At 44.6% G+C, this 10,398-nt stretch overlaps 1 pseudogene; it reads left to right on the top strand.

Annotated features, from left to right (window-relative positions):
* Positions 1-727: 727 nt before the first annotated feature.
* LOC125388093 (U1 spliceosomal RNA) lies at positions 728-863 on the top strand (annotated as a pseudogene).
* Positions 864-10,398: the final 9,535 nt, after the last annotated feature.

The following is a 10,398-nucleotide window of genomic DNA, read 5'->3' as shown; positions in this document are numbered from 1 at the left end:
TAAATTTGGGGAGTCTCACTAAGAGCCATCTCTGTAGCTAACTACATCAATAGGCGTCCAACCTTCCTTCATCTTGGTTCTTTAACCAAAGAAATGCAGACAGATGCCTAGGCAAAAATCATAAGGGACAAGTGGAGTGGTGTTGTCTTACTTAGGGTTTCTATTGTCGTGAGGAGACACCATGACTACTGCAATCCTTATAAAGGAAAACATTTTATTGGGATGGCTTACAGTTCAGAGGTTCAGTCCATTATCATCATGGTGGGACATGGTGACCTGCAGGCACACATGGTGCTGGAGAAGGAGCTGAAAGTCTTACATTTTGTCCCACAGGCAACAGGAAATGGTCTGAGACCCTGGGCATGGCTTGAGCATATGAGACCTCAAAGCCTCCACAGTGACACACTTCCTCCAACAAGGCCGAACTCAAACCACCACAGTTGTTTTGTGTCAAATCTTACTATCCTTTCCTGCTTATGTGCAGTGCTACCAGGATCACCATGGCAACAGCGGACTCTTCGTATGTTAACTATTTGGATTTTTGCTTGCTCCTTACTTATCTCCAGAGGGGTGAGAGAACCAAGCTCTGGCTCACTCATGACTCAAATGTCTACCTCTTAGATCTGACCAAGGCCAGGGACTTCAGTTCTCTCCAGTACTATAACATTTTCTATTGATTTCTGAATAAAATTATTTTACTTATCTGCTACTAAGAAGAGGTAAATTTGACTTTACCTGGCAGGGGAGATACCATGAACACGAAGGTGGTTTTCCTAGGGCGAGGCTTATCCATTGCACTCCGGATGTGCTGACCCCTGCGATTTCCCCAAATGTGGGAAACTCGACTGGGAAGTTTAAGAAACAGCTCTGAGTTGTAGTGTTTGGCAGTCTCTATGGTATAAATACTTAACCATGGCTGAATTAGCACTATCATGGCACTGAACAGGTATACACAAATCTTCTCTTGTAAGCCAGTGCTTCCCAAAGCGTGGAGATCAGCCCTTTTGTTATCACAGCTCCACTCCAGGAGCACACTACGTTTACAGTGAAGTTATTTAAGGACGTGGGAGACTGTGTGGTGCCCCCAATGACCTTCGAACGGCAGCAGCGGCTTTACCTTCAGCAGAACTGGGGCAACCCTCCAATAAGCAGTTCCTCCTCTCCTTCAAGGCAGTGCTAAACTCGCCAGCACCTCTCAGACGCCTGGGGGATTTTAAGAACTTGGGTTTTTAAGATGCTTGGGTTTGGAGCCTCAGAGATTATCATTCAAGTATCAGAGTTTGGGAACATTTGAAAGCAGATGATTTTTAATAGGCAACTGTGGTGCTTTGAATAGGAACGGTCCCCACAGGCTTATGCATTTGAATGCTGGGTCATTAGGGAGTGGCATTACTTGACAGGGAGTCGGAGGAGCAGGTACTGTGTCCTCCTTGGAGGAAGTGTGTCCCTAGGGGAGAGCTTCCAGGTTTCAAATGCTCAAGTCAGACCCAGCGTCTCTCTCTGCCTGCTGATCTGGATGGACAACTCTCAGTTACCTCTCCAGCACCATGTCTGCCTGCATACTGCATATCCTTCCGGGATGGCAATGGACTAAACCTCTGAAACTGTAAGCTACCCCATTAAATGTCTTCCTTTATGAGGGTTGCCATGGTCATGGTGTCTCTTCACAGCAACAGAATGCAGACTAAGACGGCAACCGAGTAAAACCATCTCCCACTTACATAGCCAGTGGGTGGTGATGGTGCTGTCACTTTCAGGCGAATCTACGTGGCTATTCTCAAGGGGAAGAGCGGAGAGGCCAGGCTAGACCAATCCCACTGATGAAAAGTCAAAGTGGGGGAAAGTGCACTCTGTCTACTGAAGGGGTCCAGAAAAGAAGCCCACATAGTTTTTTGAGTCCTTAAAAGGCACCAATGATGGGTGGTGGTGGGGAGGCACCAGTGGTGGGGGGGCACCAGTCATTCCTCCTCCTCCTCCTCCCTCGTGCTCCTTGTCCTCCTCCCTGTTTCTCTCCTTTGGAATTCCTCCTGTAGCACAGACTGGGATTCAGCTCCAGATCCTCCTGTCTCCACCTCCAAATGCTAGAATTACAGATGCTTGCGAGTTTCCCTTTACTCGGTCATTTAAATGAGCGTGGAAACCAAGTTCCTAAGAAGCAGTTGCAGACAACTTAATCCCGGCTGTATTTTGAACTGAGTGGGGCTGGTATTATCGACGTGGCAGCTAGTCCAGCGGTTTCCACTCATGTTAGATTTGCACCGCTTTTTCTCTTAACCAGAGAGAGCACAAAAGCCGCCCCCGACTAACACAGCTTATGCCGTTACATTTCGTATGTTTGGGGAAATCATAGCACATCCCATGTGCAAGGGACAAGCCATGTCCTGGGGAAACCAACCGCAGGGTCATTTTGTACTTTTGTGGCACGAAGTTAATCCCTGAAATACTTTGTATTTAAAATATTACCAATTGATAAAATTGCTACATTACTATTGAATCATTGTGTGTGTGTGTGTGTGTGTGTGTGTGTGTGTGTGTGTGTGTGTGTGCAAAATATTTCACAGAGCAATTCAAATGTCAGTCCCAAAGTTCACAGATGACAGAATCAGGATCACAAGGATCTGCTGAGGGCAGGCTGTGGCCAGCCCAGGAGAAGGGCAGTACAGAGTGGACACAGTAGAAGTCTGACTCAGTTTCCTGATCTATAAAAGCAAGGCCAGAGGACAAGATGAGACTTTGGTCCCATTGACGTTAGGACAGTGGTGGCACATGCCTTTAATTGTGGCACTGGGGAGGTGAGGAGGCAGAGGCAAGTAGATCTCTATTAAGTTTGAGACTAGCCTGGTCTACACAGGGAGTTCCAGGACAGCCAGGGATGCTACAGAAGAAATCCTGTATTTAAAAAAGGGGGTGGGGGTCATGAAACTGGAACCACAGATGGTTAATGAACTGAACTCTGATTCTTTCCCCTAGTTTGGTGGGTACTGACTGACAAATTCAGAAGGTAAGATTGCTTTTTGTTTGTTTTTTTTTTGTTTTGTTTTTTGTTTTTGAGTTTCTATTCCTTCTAGGTGAGAAGTTACAAGTGAGTTTGACCCCAGGTGTCACCTATGGGACAATAGTGATCTCCTGGCATTGTGTTGAGAATGCTTTTGGGACCGGTTCCAACTTGCTCAGGGTTCAGAGCACCTGACAGACTCAGATTGCCTTGGGCCTGGGAAGAAGTAAAAAGACCTCTGTGTCTCTTCCTTCTCCACAGGATTTTCGCCCAGACCAGTGTCCCTTCATCTCCCATTAGTACTTCTGAAGAGAGATTCTGCTTCCTGCCACTCTCCCCTGTGAAAACACGCTGTCAAGGCAGTATCGGCTCTGAAAACAATTCAACAACAAAAGCATAACTAGTGAGTCTCCAATAAGCAGCTTCCATGCATATTATGTCTTTATAATGGCCAAATAACTATGAGTGCATTGATCTAAATGTCTCATCTATTTGAAGAAATTTGATATGTAATACTGTTTTGTCTAGGGAGGAAAAAAAAAAGCTCTTGATGTCTTTACTTTTCAGCCAGCTCATTCGGCATAGGCTCCCATATAAAAGAAGATATAGCCTTCCTTTCTTCCACCTCCTTGGGTTTCGAAGATGGTGGCTTCTCTTTAGGCCATGTGACACCGCGGCCTGATCTGAGAAGTAATTGAGTACTTTAGGAGTTAATCCAGCACAGACCTTGAAGCAGAAGCAATCCCATCACTAATAGCTACTTGGCAGAAGGAGTCTTCCTGCTGGCTCTTCAAATTGGATGTAGTAATTGCTCTGGAATTTAAAACTCATCTGGGGAATTCCTTGTTTTATGTTTAGGGCACAAACAGCTAATGACTTGGGCATGTTGTGTGTGAGAGCGTGTGTCCGTGCATGGAGCCAGCTTGGTGGCTGTGGCCTGAGAATCGCAGTGTGCATGAATATGGCTTCGTCTCACTGGAGAGATCTGAAAATCTTTTAACTGACCAGATTGTAAAGGTGTCAAAATCAGTCATCCGGTCATGCGCTGGCACATGTGTCTGTGAAATAAATCACATGTAGGCACACATACCTGTGAAATTGATCACACATTGGCACACATTTGTGAAGCCAAACATGCATTGGCACACATGTCTATGTGTCTGTGAAATCAATCACATGTAGGCACACATACCTGTGAAACTGATCACACCTTGGCACACATTTGTGAAGCCAAACATGCATTGGCACACATGTCTATGTGTCTGTGAAATCAATCACATGTAGGCACACATGTCTATGAAATGGATCATGCATTGGCACACACGTCTGTAAAATTAGTCACACATTGGCACACAGGCTTCATTTCTCAGATGGGTGTTATGTATACATGTGCTACAGCTATGCATACATAAAGAGATGCCCACCTTCATGTGGATGCCATCACCATTAGGAAAATGGTGTGGGGCTTGTTTCTTCAGTCTCCTGTGAATCTGAACTATTTCTCTTTCACCCACTCTCATGTGCCTCCTTTTGGGCCCGTTATCTTGTTAGACCATTAGATGGTTCTGCAGTTCTCCCCACAGCCAGAATATACATTTCCTGAGGCTGGGGTAGTCATCGAGTCCTGCTGCTGCCTACCCTTCCCAACTGCTTAGTTTTATGTAATAGCATCTGATAGACAAAGAAGTCGGGGAGTCAACTTTTATAACGATCATATTTAGCTTACATTAGTGATTTTTACTATCTCCTCAGCAGCTGGGGAGGGTTGGTTTCACTGGGGTTTGCAACTCTCAGGAGCTACTCACTAATCAACATAAATCCATGAACTGCCAAACATCCCGATATCTTTATTACTTGAAATACTAAAAAAAACCCGAGTCAGTCAACAAGTCCCAAACTAGGACAGAAGTCTCTGCTTTCTTAATCCTAAGAATCAATAAAGAAGGAAAATGCACTGCTCACTCATGGAAACAAGAAACTAGAAAGCAGATCTGGCTGTGAGTTAGTTGAGCAAGAGAGAGTAATGTCCTGTGTCCTGCCGTGTCCTCTGTAGGTTCAGAGGCAAATGTGAGCTCAGGGTTGCGTTAGGGAGTCAAGCCACCAGGGAGGAGGGAGCAGGTGGCCGACCAGGTTAAAGGACAGGTCTGAGATAGCAGAAGGGAACAGACAGGCATCCACAGAGAGGCCTGAAGGCAAAGCCGTCGTGGGAGGGGCAGTGAGGTCAGGGAGGCAGCTGTCCTGTCTGGGGCAGGTGGTGGGACCACAGAGACTCAAATAAACTTGATAGGTACGAGTCAAATTACCAGGGGCCTTTAAGGCCACACAGGGAAGCTTGGAGTTAACGTGACACAGGACCAGGAGCGACTGAGGGATTTTGGCAGAGGGCGTGACTTTATTGCAGCAATAGTTCCAGACTCCCTTTGGCAGTGAAATATAGGATGAAGTAAGACAACCTGGCACTCGGCTACTCACGACTGGAGAGGTGAAATAGGATTTTCTGGCTATGGTGGAAGCTGTACGGGAAAGGTAAGAAATACCCCAAGAAAGGTCCAGTCAGTTTCGGTTCCTAGCTAGATGGCGGTGTGTGTGTGTGTGTGTGTGTGTGTGTGTGTGTGTGTGTGTGTGTGTGTTGGGGGAGAGTCACTAAGGGCAGAGTAAGGACAAAGGAATTAATGGCAGAGCGGTAGAGCTGAAGAAAGATGCTTTTGCAGATGGTGAGTTTGAAATGACGGGGAGCAGTGTGAGGGGGACACTGGAAAAGGCCAGTTTCAGGAGACACTGAAAAACACTTTTCTGAGCCAAGAGTACCTTTAGTCTCAGTAACCAGGCCAGCAGTGTTGGGCTCACACGGCTGTGGAGCTGATGAACTATGGGGCGATGTTGAGGAGTTAGGTCTACCTAGACACAGCCTTTGGGTTCTGACTGTGCCTGCATCTCCTCCCTGGCAGTGTGTGATGCCAGTTAGTATCAAAACTGAACCCCCTGCAGGACCTGGAAACCCAGCTAGTGACTGTCTCAAACTATAAATTGAAAGGAAGAAGGGATAACTTAGTGTTAGCACGTGACTAACATATGAAAAACTCTGGGTTCGATGCCCAGTACCAAGAACAAAGGCAAAACAAACCAGAAACTTCCTGACCCCAAATTTCACCATGGTATGTTTGAGACACCATGGCAGGAAGTTGGCTGGGGAGGTCACAGGGGTTGAAAAGTAAGAGAGGATGCTGGGAACAAACCAGGGCTTGACAGCACCCACAGAACTAACTAGACTCTTCTTTCTCTTTTTCTTTTTTTGTCTTTTGAGACAGGGTCTCACTGTGTAGCTCTGGCTGTCCTGGAACTCACCTCAAAGGTGAGGTTGGCTGGCTTTGAACTCATTCTCCTGAGTGCTGGGGATAAAGGTGTGCACCACACCAGCTAAAATAAGCACTCTTTGGAGGGAAGAAATCAGAAGGGACTGGCTAGTGGGTCGAATACTTGATTGACTGATACGGGAAAAAGTAAAAGGGAAGATCCTAGGAGGATGTCCAGTAATGGAGAATGGTTGCTGATGACGTCACTGAGATAGAAAAGTCTGAAGGAAAAGTGAATTTGAATAAAGAAGAGCACCATGAATTTAGTTTTCGGCATGGTAATAGCCAGAATAATGACCCCACTCCATGTTGTTTGACATCCTAGTGCCCCAAACCTGTGAATGTATCACCTTCCACAGAAAATGGTACTATATGGGGGTGAATAAATGAAGAATTTTGAAAGGAAGAGAAGGCTCTTGACTGTCAAGCTAGGTGTCTTAGTCAGTATTTTATTGCTGTGAAGAGACACCATGACCACTGCAACTCTTATAAATGACAATATTTAATTGGGCTGGCTTACAGTTTCAGAGGTTTAGTCCATTATCATGGTGGGGAGCATGGCAGCTGGGAGTATGCCCGCATGCAGGCAAACACAATGCTGGAGAAGGAGCAGAGATTCTCTATCTTGATCCAAAGGCAACAGGAAGTGAACTGAGATACTGGGCACAGCTTGAGCATATATGAGACCTCAAAACCATCTCCACAGTGACACACTTCCTCCAACAAGGCTGTACCTACTCTAACAAAGCCACACCTCCTAATAGTGCCACTCCCTATGAGCTTATAGAGGGCCAGTTATATTCAAACTACCACAGCAAGTCGACCAAAGCTACAGACAACCTCGTAGGTGAAAGACAGAGTCAAGAGTAATGAGAAGTGAGAAAGATGAACCATTGCTGACTTTAAAGATGAAAAGAGCCACAGGAATACAGGTAGTCTCTGCGGGTGGGAAAAGGCAAGCCAACGAAGTCTGTCCTCGCACTTCCAGCAGGAACGTAGTCCCGCTGGCGTCTTGGGTTTACTGTTTCCTCCAGGAGCTGAGAGATAAGATGTGTAGCTTTAAGTCACCAAGTTTGTAGGACCCTTTTCACCATGGTAACCGAAATGCAATATAGACATGTTTGAGTTTGAGGTATGGGGGCGTCAGTCACACACGGGAAATGTCTAATGACCTAGACAAGGATTACAGATTTCAGTCTTTGGTGCATGCTGTGTACAGGGTGTATTGCATTTTAGCATCTATGAAACAGTGATGTATTTTACAGTTGACTTGTCATTTTTGACAGACAACAGACTAATGTATCTTGTGTGCCTTCTGTTTGTCAGACTGGATAAATGTGACTCTCTGGAAATTTCACTTTACAAAACAACTAAGGACCATTTGAGTAAATTGTGTGGAATGTCATTGCCTGAAAACATCTATGAGCATGTTTATAGATAATCTAAAGGGGTCAGCATTAAAATTTGTCAATGGCTTGCAAGGAAATTGTAGAAATATTAACAAAGAAATCTTTTCACTTTGTGTGTGTGTGTGTGTGTGTGTGCGCGCGCACGCACGCGCGCATGTGCGTGTACCCACATAAATGCATGTGGGTACCTGTGGAGGCCAGAAGTGGATATCAGAACTGAATCTGTAGTTATAGCTGGTTGTAAGATGCCTGATGTAGGGTCTAGGAATTGAGCTTGGGTCCTCTGGAGGAGCAGAGTGCTCTGAACCACCTGGCTAGCCTCAACAGGGAAAAATGTAAAGGAATGCCAACTTACCAGTCGTTCTTGATGGAGTAAGAGACTATCCTGAGTGATGGCAAACAAGAACAGAGATGATACTGAGAATAAAGAAAACAGAAACTCCAGGGACTGGGGGATGACTCAGCAGTTAAGAGTGGCCCGGGAACCCAGTTTGGGTCCTGGCATCCATGTTGGGCACTGCCTGTAACTCCAGATCAAGGGCACACATCACCCCCGACCTCCTTAGATGCCTGCACTCACATGAATATACCCTCACAGAGACAGACACATAAGCATAATTTTAAAATAATAAATGCCACTAAAGATTTGGATTCTGAAAATGAATGATCCTGTATTAGCCAACTTTGCGTGACGGCTGAGAAATATCTGAGGCAGCTGACTGACAAAGAAAGACTTGTTAAGAGCAAAGAGAGATCGCAAATGGAGGAAATGGGTGACTACAACTTGAACCAGGAGCAGAGAGGGTGGGCTGGGGCCACCCTCGGATCTTGTACAGCAGTACTCTTCCAAAAAGTTCTAATGACTTCCACAAGAAGTACCTACCAAAGGCATGCCCCAATAACCTGAGGATCTCAGCTAGGACCACATCCCAAGGTTCTACCATTGCCTCATGGACCATGTCTTCCATTCCAATGGACTCTGAGGAGACACTCAATCCACAACCAAACCATAACAAACTCAATAATCAACATGTTTTATTTGTATTTCTTTTTTAGATGTGCCCAACAGTAAAAGTAGTGTTTCTATAGTTATGGAATAAAGAGTTTAAATGAGCAACATCACATCAAGTTAATACTGCTCTTATTTCCACCATTTTTAAATGGTGATGAATTTGCATGGAATGATGCCATAAGCTTAATGGTCTTTGTAGATGCGGGGAGGGGTAAAGCTATACAGAAAGAGAACAGATCCTACAATGAACAGCCAATCCAGAGGAAAATCTTAAGAAACAGCATTGCCAAACAATGTGTCAATGTCTACCTCGAGTCATTCACATAGGTTTAGATTCCTTTATCTTATTTGGGGCGATTTGTCCCAGAGAAATTATCAACAACAACAAGAACTTTATTAGTTAATGGAGGTCACTTCCACAGGGAAGTGAGGCAGGCGTGGAGGCTGTCTCAGAAGCTGTACTCTGGCCCCAGGTCCCAGGCCTCTGACACTGGCTCCAGGCCAACCTGGAAACACAGTGCATCCCTGTTCAGAGTATAGTCATGGCTCTAGGGGGCCTTCAGCTTTGGAGTTCTAGACATCCTTTTCTCTCTTCGAAAGGGTGTGTAGAGCATCTCCTTTTCTCTGTGTAGTTACAAAGAGGGGAAGGGTAACTGGGTCACTTTGATATCATTCAGCGCGGCGCCCTCCTATTGGGGTAGAAAACAAGTGACGGACTTGCCTGATGGAGTGCAACACCCCATAAAAAAGAATCATCTGAAGCTATTTTCTGTCAAAGGCCATGGGTACAGAGGGCACTCAAAATTGCATGGACACAATCTGGGAAAGGACATATTTTCTTTGATAACAGGGAGAGAAAGAGAGAAAGAGACAGAGAGACAGAGAGACAGAGACAGAGACAGAGAAGAATTTAAGATCCCAAATAACTAAATATCCATTATTTTTGTACAATTTTTACACATTGCTAAGCTAACCCTTATGATTATGAATGAAATCATAAGTAAGCTCAATATTGAACAGAAGTACCACAGAAAATTTCATAAAATACACCTTTATATACAATATTATAACAGCTGTGTAGGGAATGGGGCTTTGAACGACTGTTCATTTAGTTTGAATTCTGTGAGGCGTGGTTCGGTGGTTTTATAACCATGAGAGGTAAAATACTTGATTTGAATGTTGCTGTTAAGGAAATAAAGCTGTTGATATAATTCATAAAAATACAGAGAATCCCAACTACTAAGTATGAAATAATAGAAATTATAGATTAGTGATCAATCAAGGGGACTGATCTAAGGAAATGGTGCTTGCAGCAAAAATCCCTGAAGTACGATGACATGCTTGCCCTCATATTTTTCACACCAGAAATAAATTTGTTTTAATGGTTCTCAAAAAAAAAATCCAAAGTGAAATGTCATGCAACTCTTTAGTAACATTTTGACTCCTTCAATTAAAGGATTTTCACATGTAATGACTCTTACTCTACTCTGGAAATTGGGTATAATTTTCACTTCCTTGTGAAGAACTGGTAAAGACCCAACCAAGATCTAGCACTACTGAATATTATGTTTTAGCTCCATGAGGTCTGTGCCCTAGACAGCAAGTTCCTCTACGTCTGTAGTCAGGATT

This window comes from Myodes glareolus, chromosome 11 (genome assembly GCF_982192425.1).
Source record: "Myodes glareolus chromosome 11, mMyoGla1.1, whole genome shotgun sequence".
Taxonomy (NCBI): Eukaryota; Metazoa; Chordata; class Mammalia; order Rodentia; family Cricetidae; genus Myodes; species Myodes glareolus.
This window is presented reverse-complemented; position numbering and strand designations above follow the sequence as displayed.